This window comes from Lissotriton helveticus, chromosome 7 (assembly GCF_964261635.1).
Source record: "Lissotriton helveticus chromosome 7, aLisHel1.1, whole genome shotgun sequence".
Taxonomy (NCBI): Eukaryota; Metazoa; Chordata; class Amphibia; order Caudata; family Salamandridae; genus Lissotriton; species Lissotriton helveticus.
In genome coordinates this window covers 1,678,721,844-1,678,734,504 of record NC_136068.1, presented here as the reverse complement: position 1 = coordinate 1,678,734,504, position 12,661 = coordinate 1,678,721,844, and the positions used below count along the sequence as shown (strand labels likewise).

Here is a 12,661-nt window from a genome sequence, read left to right as displayed (position 1 = left end):
GAATTCAGGCGATTGCGCAAATGAGTGTGCCAACGACATAGAGAGAAGTTCGTGCCTTTAGGGTATTACATCATATTGTAGACAATGGATCCCTAATTTTTCATTGTTAGCAAAGCCTCTGTTAGCATTGACTGTGAAAGATACTCCGTATCCTCTTGCTTGGTCTGATGAATGTCAGAAAAGTTTTTCGGAATTACGTGATGCGTTGTGTTCGGCTCCTGTGTTGGGTACTCCAGACTATAGCAAGCCTTTCACGTTGTATGTGCACGAGAGAGAGGGATGTGCGTTGTCAGTGTTGACACAATATTTTGGGGACAAGCAGCGTCCTTGCACGTATTTCTCATCGTTAGATCCAGTTGCTAAAGCATTGCCGAGTTGTTTGAGAGCTACAGCCGCAGCTGCCGTTTCTATTCGACAGTCTGCTGGTTTGGTGTTGGATAATACGCTGATTGTGATGGTTCCAGATGCAGTGGATACCTTATTAAACAGGACTAAGACACAGCACCTTACTAGTGCACGTCTTTCTGGCTATGAGTTGACACTGTTGGCTAGCCATGTTCACATCAAGTGATGTAACGTATTGAATCCAGCTACGTTATTGCCGATCTCTACAGAGACGGATGTCCAAGAACAGCATGATTGTTTTCTTCGCACAGAGGAAGAAACAAAAGCGAGAGTGGATTTAAAAGACACTCCTTTTGAGAATGTGGATGGTACACTCTGGGTTGATGGTTCGTGTTTTAAGCTTCCGAATGGTGAGACGACTGCAGCGTTTGCTATCACAACTTTAAATACAGTTGTTGAGACAGCACGCATACCACATAATTCTGCGCAAGCAGCAGAGTTGATTGCATTGACTAGAGCGTGTGTGTTGTCGGAAGGAAAACAAGTGAATGTTTATACCGATAGTCAGTATGCGTTTGGTGTTGCTCACAGTTTTGGGCGTTTGTGGAGAGAGCGTGGGTTCCTTACTTCCCATGGAACAAAAATCCAGCATGGGCAGTTAGTGAATGAACTTTTGGAATCTCTCACTCTCCCAAAGCAGATTGCAATTGTGAAATGTAGTGCGCATAAGAGAGTTGTGGATGATGTTGGTCGAGGGAATGCATTTGCGGATGAAGTTGCGAAGGAAACAGCGAAGGATATGATGAGCCGTATGTATGTTGCAGGACCAGCAAGATGGGTTATGGCTGGTGGAATGTGTGAAGACACGATAGAAAGTGTGAAGACGATTCAGGCTGAAGCTACAGAAAAGGAAATGAATGTTTGGAGAGAGAGCACGGGTATGTTGGATTCTACAGGTTGTTGGATTGAGTTGTCGGAACATCAGCGATGGTTGTTGCCAGATGCGTATGTGCTCCCAGTGGTTACAAAGGCTCATGGGTTGGCTCATATAAGTTCGAAAGGGATATGTAAGTTGTTGGCTCCAGTTTGGCAGAATGCTGGAATCCCGAAATGTGCAGAGAACGTGGTGAAACATTGCATGATTTGTCTGCAATATAATCCTGGTAAGGGAACTCCAACTCCAGCTGGTCATTTTGCTCCTCCGACGTATCCGTTTGAGTGATACAGTTAGACTATATCCATATGGAGAGATGCAACAACTTGAAATATGTTCTTGTGGTTGTTTGTGCCTTTTCAAGATGGATAGAGGCTTACCCCCTAAAAGATAATACTGCCCTGTCTACAGCCAAGGTTTTGTTGAGAGAGTATTTCCCTAGGTATGGATTGCCGAGAATCGTGTGGTCGGACACTGGGAGTGAATTTGTGGGTCAGATTATGAAGAAAGTGTGTGAAGCAAATCACCCCCAGTCTGATGGACTTGTTGAATGTTACAATGGCACGCTTAAGCTTAAGTTAGCTAAGGTACAAGCGAGTACTGGTCTTACATGGCCAGATGCCTTGCCGTTGGCTCTTTTGTCAACTAGGACGACTGTGCATTCTCAAATGGGACTTAGTCCGTATGAAATTGTGTTTGGTCGTCCAGTGAATGTTTGGGGAGTGCCTCGTCCGAAATAGTACAGCAGTATTGAATACCCTATGTTGGTGGATTACTTACATGACTTGACTGCTAAATTACGTGTTCTCCGCCAACAGGTCTATGACACTTTGCCGACAGCTACAACAGACCCAGGCCACGTACTTGAACCTGGTCAGTATGTTTTGGTAAAGAATTTCCAGTGCACGAAGAATCTACAGCCTAGATGGACAGGCCCCTATTTTATTTTGCTGGTTACTAGAACCGCTGTTAGAGTAGCAGGCAAAAAGAACTGGGTGCATGCCACCCACTGTAAAAAAGTTCCTTTGCCTTTACCATATGATCAGTGGGTAAGGGATGGTATAGCTGATTTAGATTATGAGAAGGTCCCTAGATTCACCCCGTTTAGTGATGCTCATTTGACATGGACATGGTCTGAACGCGAGGCTGTCGACGTCCAAGCAAGCTGTTGTTCCTCCTCATCTGAAGATTGACACCACCAATCCGGATCTTCTGTTCAAGGATCAGACTGTACCTGATAAAGAACGCTATGATTTGAGACCAAGAAAGACTGTACATACGGACAAATAAAGCAAAAATTTTCTTTTTTATAGCGAATCTACACTTTGGCAGATCAAGAAACCTTTTTATTTTTATTTTTCGAACCACCATCCGGGTTCAGCTGTAGGGTCGGGGTATAAAGACTTGGGAGTGAAAACTGTGTAGACACAAGGTCGACAGTTCTGGTTGGTTCAAGGGAGTTCCCTAGACTGACAGGTGCATTCCTTAGCAGAAGAAAACCAACTGCTGCGAACAGCACGGTTAGAGGATGGAGTTTTTTGATGCTGCCCAAATTGTTAGAAGAATGGACTCAAAAGTTCAATTACGTATATTGGTCCGTAGCAAATGTTTTGTAAACAATGTGTATTCTAATGTTTTTGAATATTGTGTTAGTTTGAGGGGGTTTGATTTTCTATGCCACACAACAGCTGTTTGCACCTACTTCACAACCTATGCCTTTTCCTACTACTGTTTCTTTACATTCGTTTCACCCTCTACCTGAACATGAACTAATTAGAAGGACAGATTCCATCAATAACTCGTTTGTGCAACTACTTCATCAACACCAGTTAGTAGTGAATACCACTAGTGGTTGGGTGTGTGGTCTTATGCCACATACTATGGATGGAGGTATTCCTTATCTGGTTCTGCCATTCAGTTACAATGGATCCGTATGGGCATATCAGACGATGTTTATTTATGCCAACGAAGTCTATCCCCTGCGTTCCATGAGAGACAATTCGAACAATAGTGCCTTAGTGAAGGGAATAACAGATATGATTAGAGATATCGATACATATGAGACTATTCCCAAAGATGAGGTGTTAGCTTATATCGGATGGAACGTGACTGGATATAGTGTTAGTCTGAGTGAAAAGCAGAGACGAAAAAGGTCACCTCCGATCTGGATTGTACCCCATCGTGGTCATTGTTGTCTGCAAGGGAAGGGCAAGAATCAGAGAGCTCAGTTAGGGAAGAGTGTTTGTACTCAGACGTATGTTTTTGCGTCTCAAACTTCCCCACCGTTTTTAGCAGCTAAGGGCACGTATTTTGTCTGCAATGATAGAGCATATACATGGTTGCCAACTGATTATTGGGGAACATGTTATGTTGCATATTTGTTGCCTCCTACATATACTGCTGCCATAGATTACCACAGAACGAGAGTTGTTAGAGGTGTCTTCAGTAAGGAAGATACCACGGGACAAGAAGTGGGAGACTTTTTCAAGGGTTTCCTACCGTTTTGGGGACCTATGGCGAACAGTAGAAACCTGCGACAATTAACAAGAGTGGTTGAATCCACCATAAATGAAACTGCCGGTGCCCTTAGTAATCTGACTGCTAAGCTTCAAGCGATCGCCTTATGACGTTACAAAATCGTATGGTTTTAGACGTCATACTTGCAGATCGAGATGGGGTATGTAAAGTGATCCAATCGAGTTGCTGCGTTTTCATACCAGACAATGCTCCTACGGTATACCAGGCCATTTCCAAGTTACATAAGATCTCTGAGTCTATACATGTGGATAAAGGAGATTGGTCGTTGATTGGATGGTTTTGGGGATTGTTCTCGACTTGGGGATGGAAGATTTTGATGATCATCGGCATGGTTTTAGCGATTCTCTTCTCATGTTGACTTTGCGTACAGTGTGGCCCTGCCATATGTGGCCTCTGTGCTAATATGTGTGTGAGAGGATCGGTCTCGAGAGAAGTCCTGAGTAATAGGATGATGCTCCAACAGCATCTTGATGATCTAATGAATATTGACATTGATTCAGACACAGACTGAGTGATTGCCTACGTAAGGGCAAAAGGAGGGTCTGAGGTTGCGTGAATCCTGAACCCGTTTTATAAATAGCATGGTTTCGTTACGAATTTGATATTAGAGAACCGTAACTAGTTAGTGCTGCAAGTATGAGTGTTTTCATCACGTTAGACCGATGGATTCACTACGTATTTAGGGATTTCGTTCTGAACCCTTGGGTTCCATTTTGTGTATGGCAGCCATTTTGTGGTTGCCCTCACATAGGCCGATGACTGTGGCTTAACTAGTCTTTTTAAGGACATGTACACCTTAGCTCCAGTTTGTGCTGACTCCTGTTTGACCTGCGTGAACTGACCCTGTTGCCTGAAGCTGACCTTGTTAAACCAGTTCCTGCCCTTTAGCTGATCAAGATTAAGGATCAGAGCACAGGACATCGTAAATGTTTTATTGCACACAAATATGCCTTATCCTACTCTCACCTGTTTCTGCTCCTTTCTTTATGGTCTATTTATGATTGGGTTGTGGCCTTTTTTATTATGGGTTCGTTCGACCTGTCTAAAGAAGAATGTTGGGTTTTACCGATGATTGATCATGGGCTGGGCAACTGAAAAGTGGGTTTTACTGTCATGCGATACCTTTGCTGTGAATACATGTGATTGGACAGTTTGTAAATATTAGGTATTTGTCTGGAATGTGATTTTTGGCATAAAAAGGGACGACTTGCTGTGTAAAATTGAGCAGTCTCCTGAGAACTCATACCGTGATGATTTCTAGGACTTCTGTTACTGGCTGCAGCCAATAAATTTGATCTTTGACGCCACTCAGAAGTATCCCGTGTCTCTGTATTCTAAGACAGGTGAACCCGAAGACTTTGGGCGTGCCCCTGGCGCCGCTGGGTTCTAAAACCCGGTTTTTCACCATCAGGGTTCTTTGAAACGCCACTTACTGTACTCCCAAATTTTACGCGCTAAACGCATAACATCCAATGCAGATTTGAGTAGGAAATGCATTAATGAAATAGGCATCAGGTTTATAGAGAGGGGTTATCCCCAGGATATCATAGAACAAGCTGAAAATCGAGTATCGATGATCTCAAGAGAACAAGCACTGACAAGAACAACCAATCTTGAAGATACCAGAATGGTACTAGTTTCCACATTTTCTACTCTCAGTACTACATATAAAAAAATAATCTTGAAACATTGGCCGATTCTCAAGTCAGAACCTGAATTCAGAAACGTATTTAAATCTCCACCCATTTTTGCATACACACGCAACAACCACATAAGGGAGATACTATCTAAAGAACCACCTAAACGGGGAAATCCACAGGCACTCGCCCCTGCATGAATTGCAGCAGCTGTAACAACGTGATTAAAGGCAATTCTATCACCCACCCTATGAAGGGTCACAACATCAAGTTAAATGTGAACACCACATGTGATTCATCTAATTTGATTTATTTACTAAAGTGTCCATGTAGAAAGGTCAACCAAAGGAAATGATGGTCGGAGCGTTGACAATACAAGCACTCACCCCCAGTCAACTGATCTTGGTTTAATCCATCACCGTTCTTTAACCCACTCTGCCAACCCAGTTCAGACATGGCCAAATGCAAATCAGTCTGACCCTGTGCCTCATGGGAACAGTCCAGCCCGAACTGCCAAGCCATGCCTTCCCTGGACCGGAAACAAGCTACAGAGGGCTGGTTTCTGGCATTTCAGCCTTCTTCAGCCCGGCTTGCTTGAATCCAGTGGCAAAGTGAGAAAGGGACTCACGTCTGAGCATATACCCTGCCAACTTAGGGCGAACAAAGAAAAACCAAAGGAAATGATGGAGGGAGTGTTGACAATACAAGCACTCACCCCCAGTCAACTGATCTGGGTTTAATCCATCACCGTTCTTTAGCCCACTCTGCCACCCCAGTTCAGACATGGCCATATGCAAATCAGTCTGACCATGTGCCTCATGGGAACAGTCCAGCCCGAACTGCCAAGCCATGCCTTCCCAGGACCGAAAACAAGCTACCGGGGACCGGTTTCTGGCATTTCAGCCTTCTTCAGCCCGGCTTGCTTGAATCCAGTGGCAAAGTGAGCAAGGGACTCACGTCTGAGCATACCCTGCCAACTTAGGGCGAACAAAGAAAAACCAAAGGAAATGATGGACGGAGCGTTGACAATACAAGCACTCACCCCCAGTCAACTGATCTGGGTTTAATCCATCACCATTCTTTAGCCCACTCTGCCACCCCAGTTCAGACATGGCCATATGCAAATCAGTCTGACCCTGTGCCTCATGGGAACAGTCCAGCCCGAACTGCCAAACCATGCCTTCCCTGGACCGGAAACAAGCTACCGAGCTACATGTGGAAAGATCTACATCGGAAAAACTGAAAGAAAAATAAAAGTCAGACTTAATGAACATAAATCGAATATTCGAACCAGAAATGAAAAATCGAACATTGCTACACATTTCATGGAACAATCGCATAATATTACCCAATTGAAATACCTGGTACTTGAAATCATTGAAAAACGAGAGGGTAAAGACAATAACAAATGCTTGTTACAACGTGAAATATGGTGGATTTACCGCCTTCAAGCCATGAAGCCTTTTGGGCTTAATGATAGGATTGAATTTAGTTGCTTCCTTTAACCACTAAATATAGCGGTCCCCAGATGTTATGTTCTTTCACTGCTGCCCGTAATGTAAATATGTCATGTAACCATGGTGATATCGTAATATTTTTGTTTGTAATATAACTTTATTGTTCACTTTCCACTTGCACATTTCTTCCAGCCCTAAGATGGCCGCTGGTTATTTTTAGTCCGTTTTTCATTCCTACCATTCACGTTAGCTTATCACATTGGCTGTCCCTTCACCCTATCACATGATTTATACTTGGGAGGCCCCAGGTGAATCTCATACCCCTGAATGAGGTTTTGTACCCGTTTGAAATCCTCACGTCGACACTAGATCCCGGACCCATTCTACTAACTAAGTAAGTCGGTTTTCATCCCGCCATATTGCTGCTCGACCTCACACCTGTGAGTTATAATTTCTTCTTGGGATGAACATAGCATTAATGCGCGACGTTTCATCTTCCTTCTAGCAGTTGACGAACGTCCTTGATATCCGGACATGTAAATGTAATAATTTCACTTACTACTCACCAAGTCACACCCGCTTACCGATCACTTTACTCACCTCGGTTTTTTCACCGTCTCACCCGTTACCCGAGCATGCATTCACCTCACTATGTGCTGATGATCTTGTTTCTTACCTGTTGTTTTGACATGTTTACTGAATCACAAGAGTTATAGACTATATCTCATTTTTGATTTGTAGAGCTCCTGGAAAAAGGGCTGATGAGCCCAAAATGCATTGGATCGTTTAGTGAATATCATGGATTTTGCAACGCAATAAGACTGTTAAAAACTTGTATATGATATGACGTGAAATATACACATGAACATTTGGTAAAATGAAATAAATGATAAAATTGATTTATTCTCAAGGAGTCTTCTCAAGAACCTAAGGTGTGCCCTAAATCAGGGATGCACTCACTATTTATGTGTGCACGAAGTAATCATTGACTGCCTCCAGATCACCATCCAAGCAGTCACCTCTGGTGATTGGAAGCCTCTGCAAAGCCCAGTGCCACTCCGCACAGTGACGGCCCAAGCCATCCTGAAGGCCTTATACTAAGTCTGCCACGAACTGTCTATGTGAGCTGATGGCTGTCTCCTTAGAGGCCCACACCTCGTCCTACCAGTGAGTTTGACCCAGCAAGCCACCCTCCTTGTGCATGGAGCCCACCAAGGGATAGTCAAATGGAAGAACCGCCTCAAGAGTAAGGTCTGGTATCCCGGCCTGGACAAACGGATAGAAACGATGGTACAATGCTGCCAGGTTTGTCTTGCAACAGGCCTACACAGCAAACTTGCACCATTCATCACAGAAGCAGCTCCTAGTGCACTCTGGGAAAGAGTGAGTGCTGACTTCGGCAGTCTATCTGGAGGAAAGTACATGCTGGTGGTGGTAGATGACTTCTCGCCATATCCTGAAGTTGGAATTGTCTCCTCAGCGTCTGCAGCTGAAGTAATCCCCAAACTTGAATAACTCATGGCGACAAATGGACTCTTTGGCGAGCTACGCAACGACAATGGCCCAACATTCACCAGCATTGAACTAATAGAGTACCTGGCATCACACAACGTCAAACACCCCAGGATAACTCCATGATGGCCTCAGGCCAACGGTGAAGTGGAACACCTGATGAGAACTTTAAACAAAACAATCCAAATTGCCTTAGCCGACAGTCACAATATAGAACAAGCTTTGCACATATTCCGCCGAGAGTATCGACTCACTCCTCACTGCATCACAAGTATCTCCCCGAGCAGGTTGTGTTTTGGTCGGACTGTGACAGACACCCTCCCACATCATCCAGTGTGGCCCGAAACACCAATCCCCCGAACCAGTCAGACTCAAAGCAGATGAAAAATAACACCGAGGCCTCATGGGCCTCAGTTAAGGGGAGCCCAATTGTAGGCGATCAAGTGCTCGTAAAAGACCGCCACCTCGGAGGGAAGTTCTGGTTACCTTTTGAACTACATCCCTGGACTGTAATCGAAATAAAATGTGCTATGGTAACTACTCGGAGGGGATATGAGAGCGTGACTGGCAACATATCCTTTTTCAAGAAAGTCCCAGAGGATGATGTTGAAGAATTTCCGGTGGCTAACTTGCCAAATGAAACTGTCCCAAATAGAACTCCATGCATTGACGGTGAGCCCAGCAGTCCGGCACCCTTGACAACAGAAGACCTGCATGCTACGCCATCCCTTGGTGGAACCTAAGACCCGAAACCCAAAGACCATGATATTCAGCGAGGCAGCCCGAGGTCCAGAGACAGTGGTAACCTGGCCCCATTGTCACAGACACCCACTGGACACAGCAGCCAAGGTCAGCATAAACTGTGGTCACACCCAAAGCCATCCCAGAAATACAAGGCCTTTATATCCTGCTGTTTGTTGGCGACTGGAGAGCAGGTAGCGGACGGAAAAAACCACGGACCCAGAAGTAAGAATGTTCCATAATTATCCCGCTGTCATGGACTGTTTTTGTGTACTGAATGTTTTCCCACTGTTTTACATTTATGTTGTTGAAAGTTAAGTTGTTCAATTTTCTCCTGGTAAAGGTGGTATGTAGTGTTGCTAATTTTGGGAGGTGCTATGTCTCCCACTGTGCGAGGGGTGACCTGGTTGGAAACCCTCTGGACGGTCTATATTGTAGACTGGCCCGGCGTACGCCGACCAGTCTACACCATTTGTAAGAGGGCCACTAAAGTAACACTGCCTCCTTGTATTTATTGCCAGCAATTTGTAGGCCCTGGCCCAGGACTTTACATCACCTATGCGGCTCACATAAAGAGAACCTTCTGCACAAAATCTGCATCTGCACCAAATTAAAAAGGCAAAGGTATCCACACATGTAGGTGGACTGTTAGATCCTGCCTATGAGCCTGATGACCCTATCCTGACCTGTCGCTTCATGAAATTGTTAAATACATTTGAACAGAAACTTCTGTAATTAATGTAATTGTGCGCTGTGAGGCAAAGCCGGTCTTCAGCCCTTAACATAATTATCTTCAGATTTGTCAGAAACCTCGGCCAGGCTGCTAGCCGGAGTGGAAACATTAACGTCATAACCACGGGCTATCCTGGCAACCACGGGCTATCCTGGTACACTGGGGTTCTCGGATGACTCCACACAATCACTTTTTAAAGCAGCTAAATGTATGCCTTGATCTGTTGCTCTCAAGCTTTTTAGAACAAATCTGAATATAATCTACTCTTCAAGCAGCTCAATGAACCATGGAACAGCCGGATCTCAGTTTTTAATATAATTGTTTGCAGAACAATCAGTCCTGCCCCCCCCACACCCCCAACTTTAATAGCACATTTAATTTCGAAGTGAAATTCTTAAAGAAGTAAACTGTTATATATATTTGGGCCCATCATTTATCAATATTGTAACAGAGAAAACAATTTTCCTGACACATAAATAATGCTTTGCCCCCACTTGATAATGAGATGTATGGAGTATAGCTTTTAGTCTCCCTCATTTAACACACCTCTAGAATGACCCACACCACTCTGTAGTGAGAGGTGTAATGATGGTATTGGAATAATTAATCACCTTGACTATATCCTCTGTGTTTCTAAAGTACACAGCACCAAATTTCATAGGTTCCCATGTAAATTCTTTGACAAAACACATCCCAAATGATATCCCAATGCGCTACAGTTTAAATACAGCTGCACCATTCATACTTGTACAGCAGGAAACAAATGAGAAAAGTACAACTCACTTCGAGGAGATATGTCATGTTACTATTTTCTATATTTGTAGTGATATAGAATGTTTAATTTATATACTCAAATTATTTATCTATTGAGTTAACATATGATTCATTCTTTAAGACTTTTATATTTCTTATATATGTTGCTTGCATTATTTAAATATTTAACGTCTCTCACACCATATTTCCTCAACTGTATACCTTACTATTTATCTTTATAGTTGTAAGTGTTATATACTGGTGCATAGTATTTATCCTATATGCATTATTTTTTCTTTTTCTTTTCCATATATCCTGTATATTTATTCATATCATTCAAATTGTAAGTTATTATTAACTTTATTGTACTTATGATGCAATCTTGTCGAAATGTCAATAAAAAATTATAACACAGATAAAACACATCCCAGATTATATCCCAATGCCCTACAGTTTAAATACAGCTGCACCATTCATACTTGTAGAGCAGGAAACGAATGAGAAAAGTACAACTCACTGCTGCAGTGGGTTTGTCTTCCTGCTTGACCAGCAGCCGCTGCAGTGGTGGATGGAAAGCGAGTGATGATGATGAAGGCAGCTCCTTAGTGCTCAGAGAGCTCCCCGCGTGCAAGGCGCTAGAGTCTGTCTGAAGGAAGGCACTGCGTCTGGGGCAGTGCAGACAGATTCTGTAACAAAAACAATAGATGTGGTTTGCATGGCAACTATAAAGGCATACGTAGTTAAAGAGAACAGCGCTTGTTTAGAGAGTTATGCAACAGGATATGAGAATCTAACATTATTTTATGAACTTGGCATTAGGAAACCGAACACACAGAACACACAAATCCGGTCAGGTCAGGTCAGGTCACAGTAGAAAATTAGACGGGGGCTAGGATTGGGAGAGGATAATGTTCAAATGTTTTGAACGGACAAATGATCTTCCATCACCCTGAGGATGAGGGGCAGAGCCTTCCCTGCTTGGTTGGTGCAGATGGAACATTGCCAGCTTCCTGCACTGAACGTCTTAATCTTGAAGACTCCTCTCTTCAATGTGAACACCTCACTCCATGTCAACACTAGCTCTAGTTTTAATCCTGGTCCTTCATTTGACATCTTAATGTATCTGGGTGTTTTCCTTGTTTCCTGACAAGAAACTAATTAAACTAACATGCAGTATTAATCCTTTGTAGGTTACACTACAATGATTTGGAGGTTAACATTTGAGGCCTGGGAACAGTGCCCCTGATGACAGGAAGTGAGGCAGACACCCTAGCCTCCAGGTGCTGTCAGGCTTGAAAGGCAAATAGAACGGAATGCTTTGGCTATTGCACACTGGTCTTCATTTGCATCATTCAGTGAATGAAACAGATTGTAATTAATTAAATCTGCTAAGTGACTGACAACCACTGGATGAGGTAGAAATGTCAGGCAGTCTATTTTCAAACATATGCACGAGCTGAACAGCCTGGGTGTAGCATTTAGGCTAGATTTGAGAGGGTACGGTGAAGATTGAGGAATACTTGCTGGAATGCCAATGTCAAAGTCCAGTGGGCAAATGATTAGGGCGTGGCCTAAATCCTTAAATGAGTAGGGTACAATTGTGGCTTTACAAGTTATGGAATGCACTGATCAAACCTTCAAGGAGAGGATTTGCAATCGAACCTCAATAAGAAGGAAAGCAAGCAGATAATGCATTGCAACATGATAGATAATGACCCTAACACTCTGTAAGAATAGGATAGCATTAGCTTCATTTAGGTGATGTAAAAAGACAGAAGATTTTTCTCAAGGCTACTAGAGTCTTTTGTAATATTCTTTAATCATACACACTCAGCAGCTATGTTCACCTATCTAACATAGTCATGCATAACACTTCCAACATGTACAATACGTAGATTAGTTCATAACACACAAGTCTAGTAGGTGCCGGTAGCAGGCCTACTTTTAGATTAAAAAATCAATTTATGACAGCTGAGGACTTATACTAAAATTGCAAACAGAATAGCTTGGT

The 12,661-nt window shown here is 43.3% G+C and overlaps 1 protein-coding gene across 3 annotated transcripts in view; it reads right to left on the bottom strand.

Annotated features, from left to right (window-relative positions):
- The window catches only part of LOC144767615 (putative methyltransferase DDB_G0268948), a 460,480-nt gene that overhangs the window by 265,467 nt on the left and 182,352 nt on the right, over nt 1–12,661 (bottom strand). For all 3 annotated transcript variants that reach the window (XM_078651018.1, XM_078651019.1, XM_078651017.1), the window contains one exon: nt 11,168–11,336. The gene's annotated coding sequence lies outside the window, so the exon portion shown is untranslated. The remainder of the gene's footprint in view (nt 1–11,167; nt 11,337–12,661) is intronic.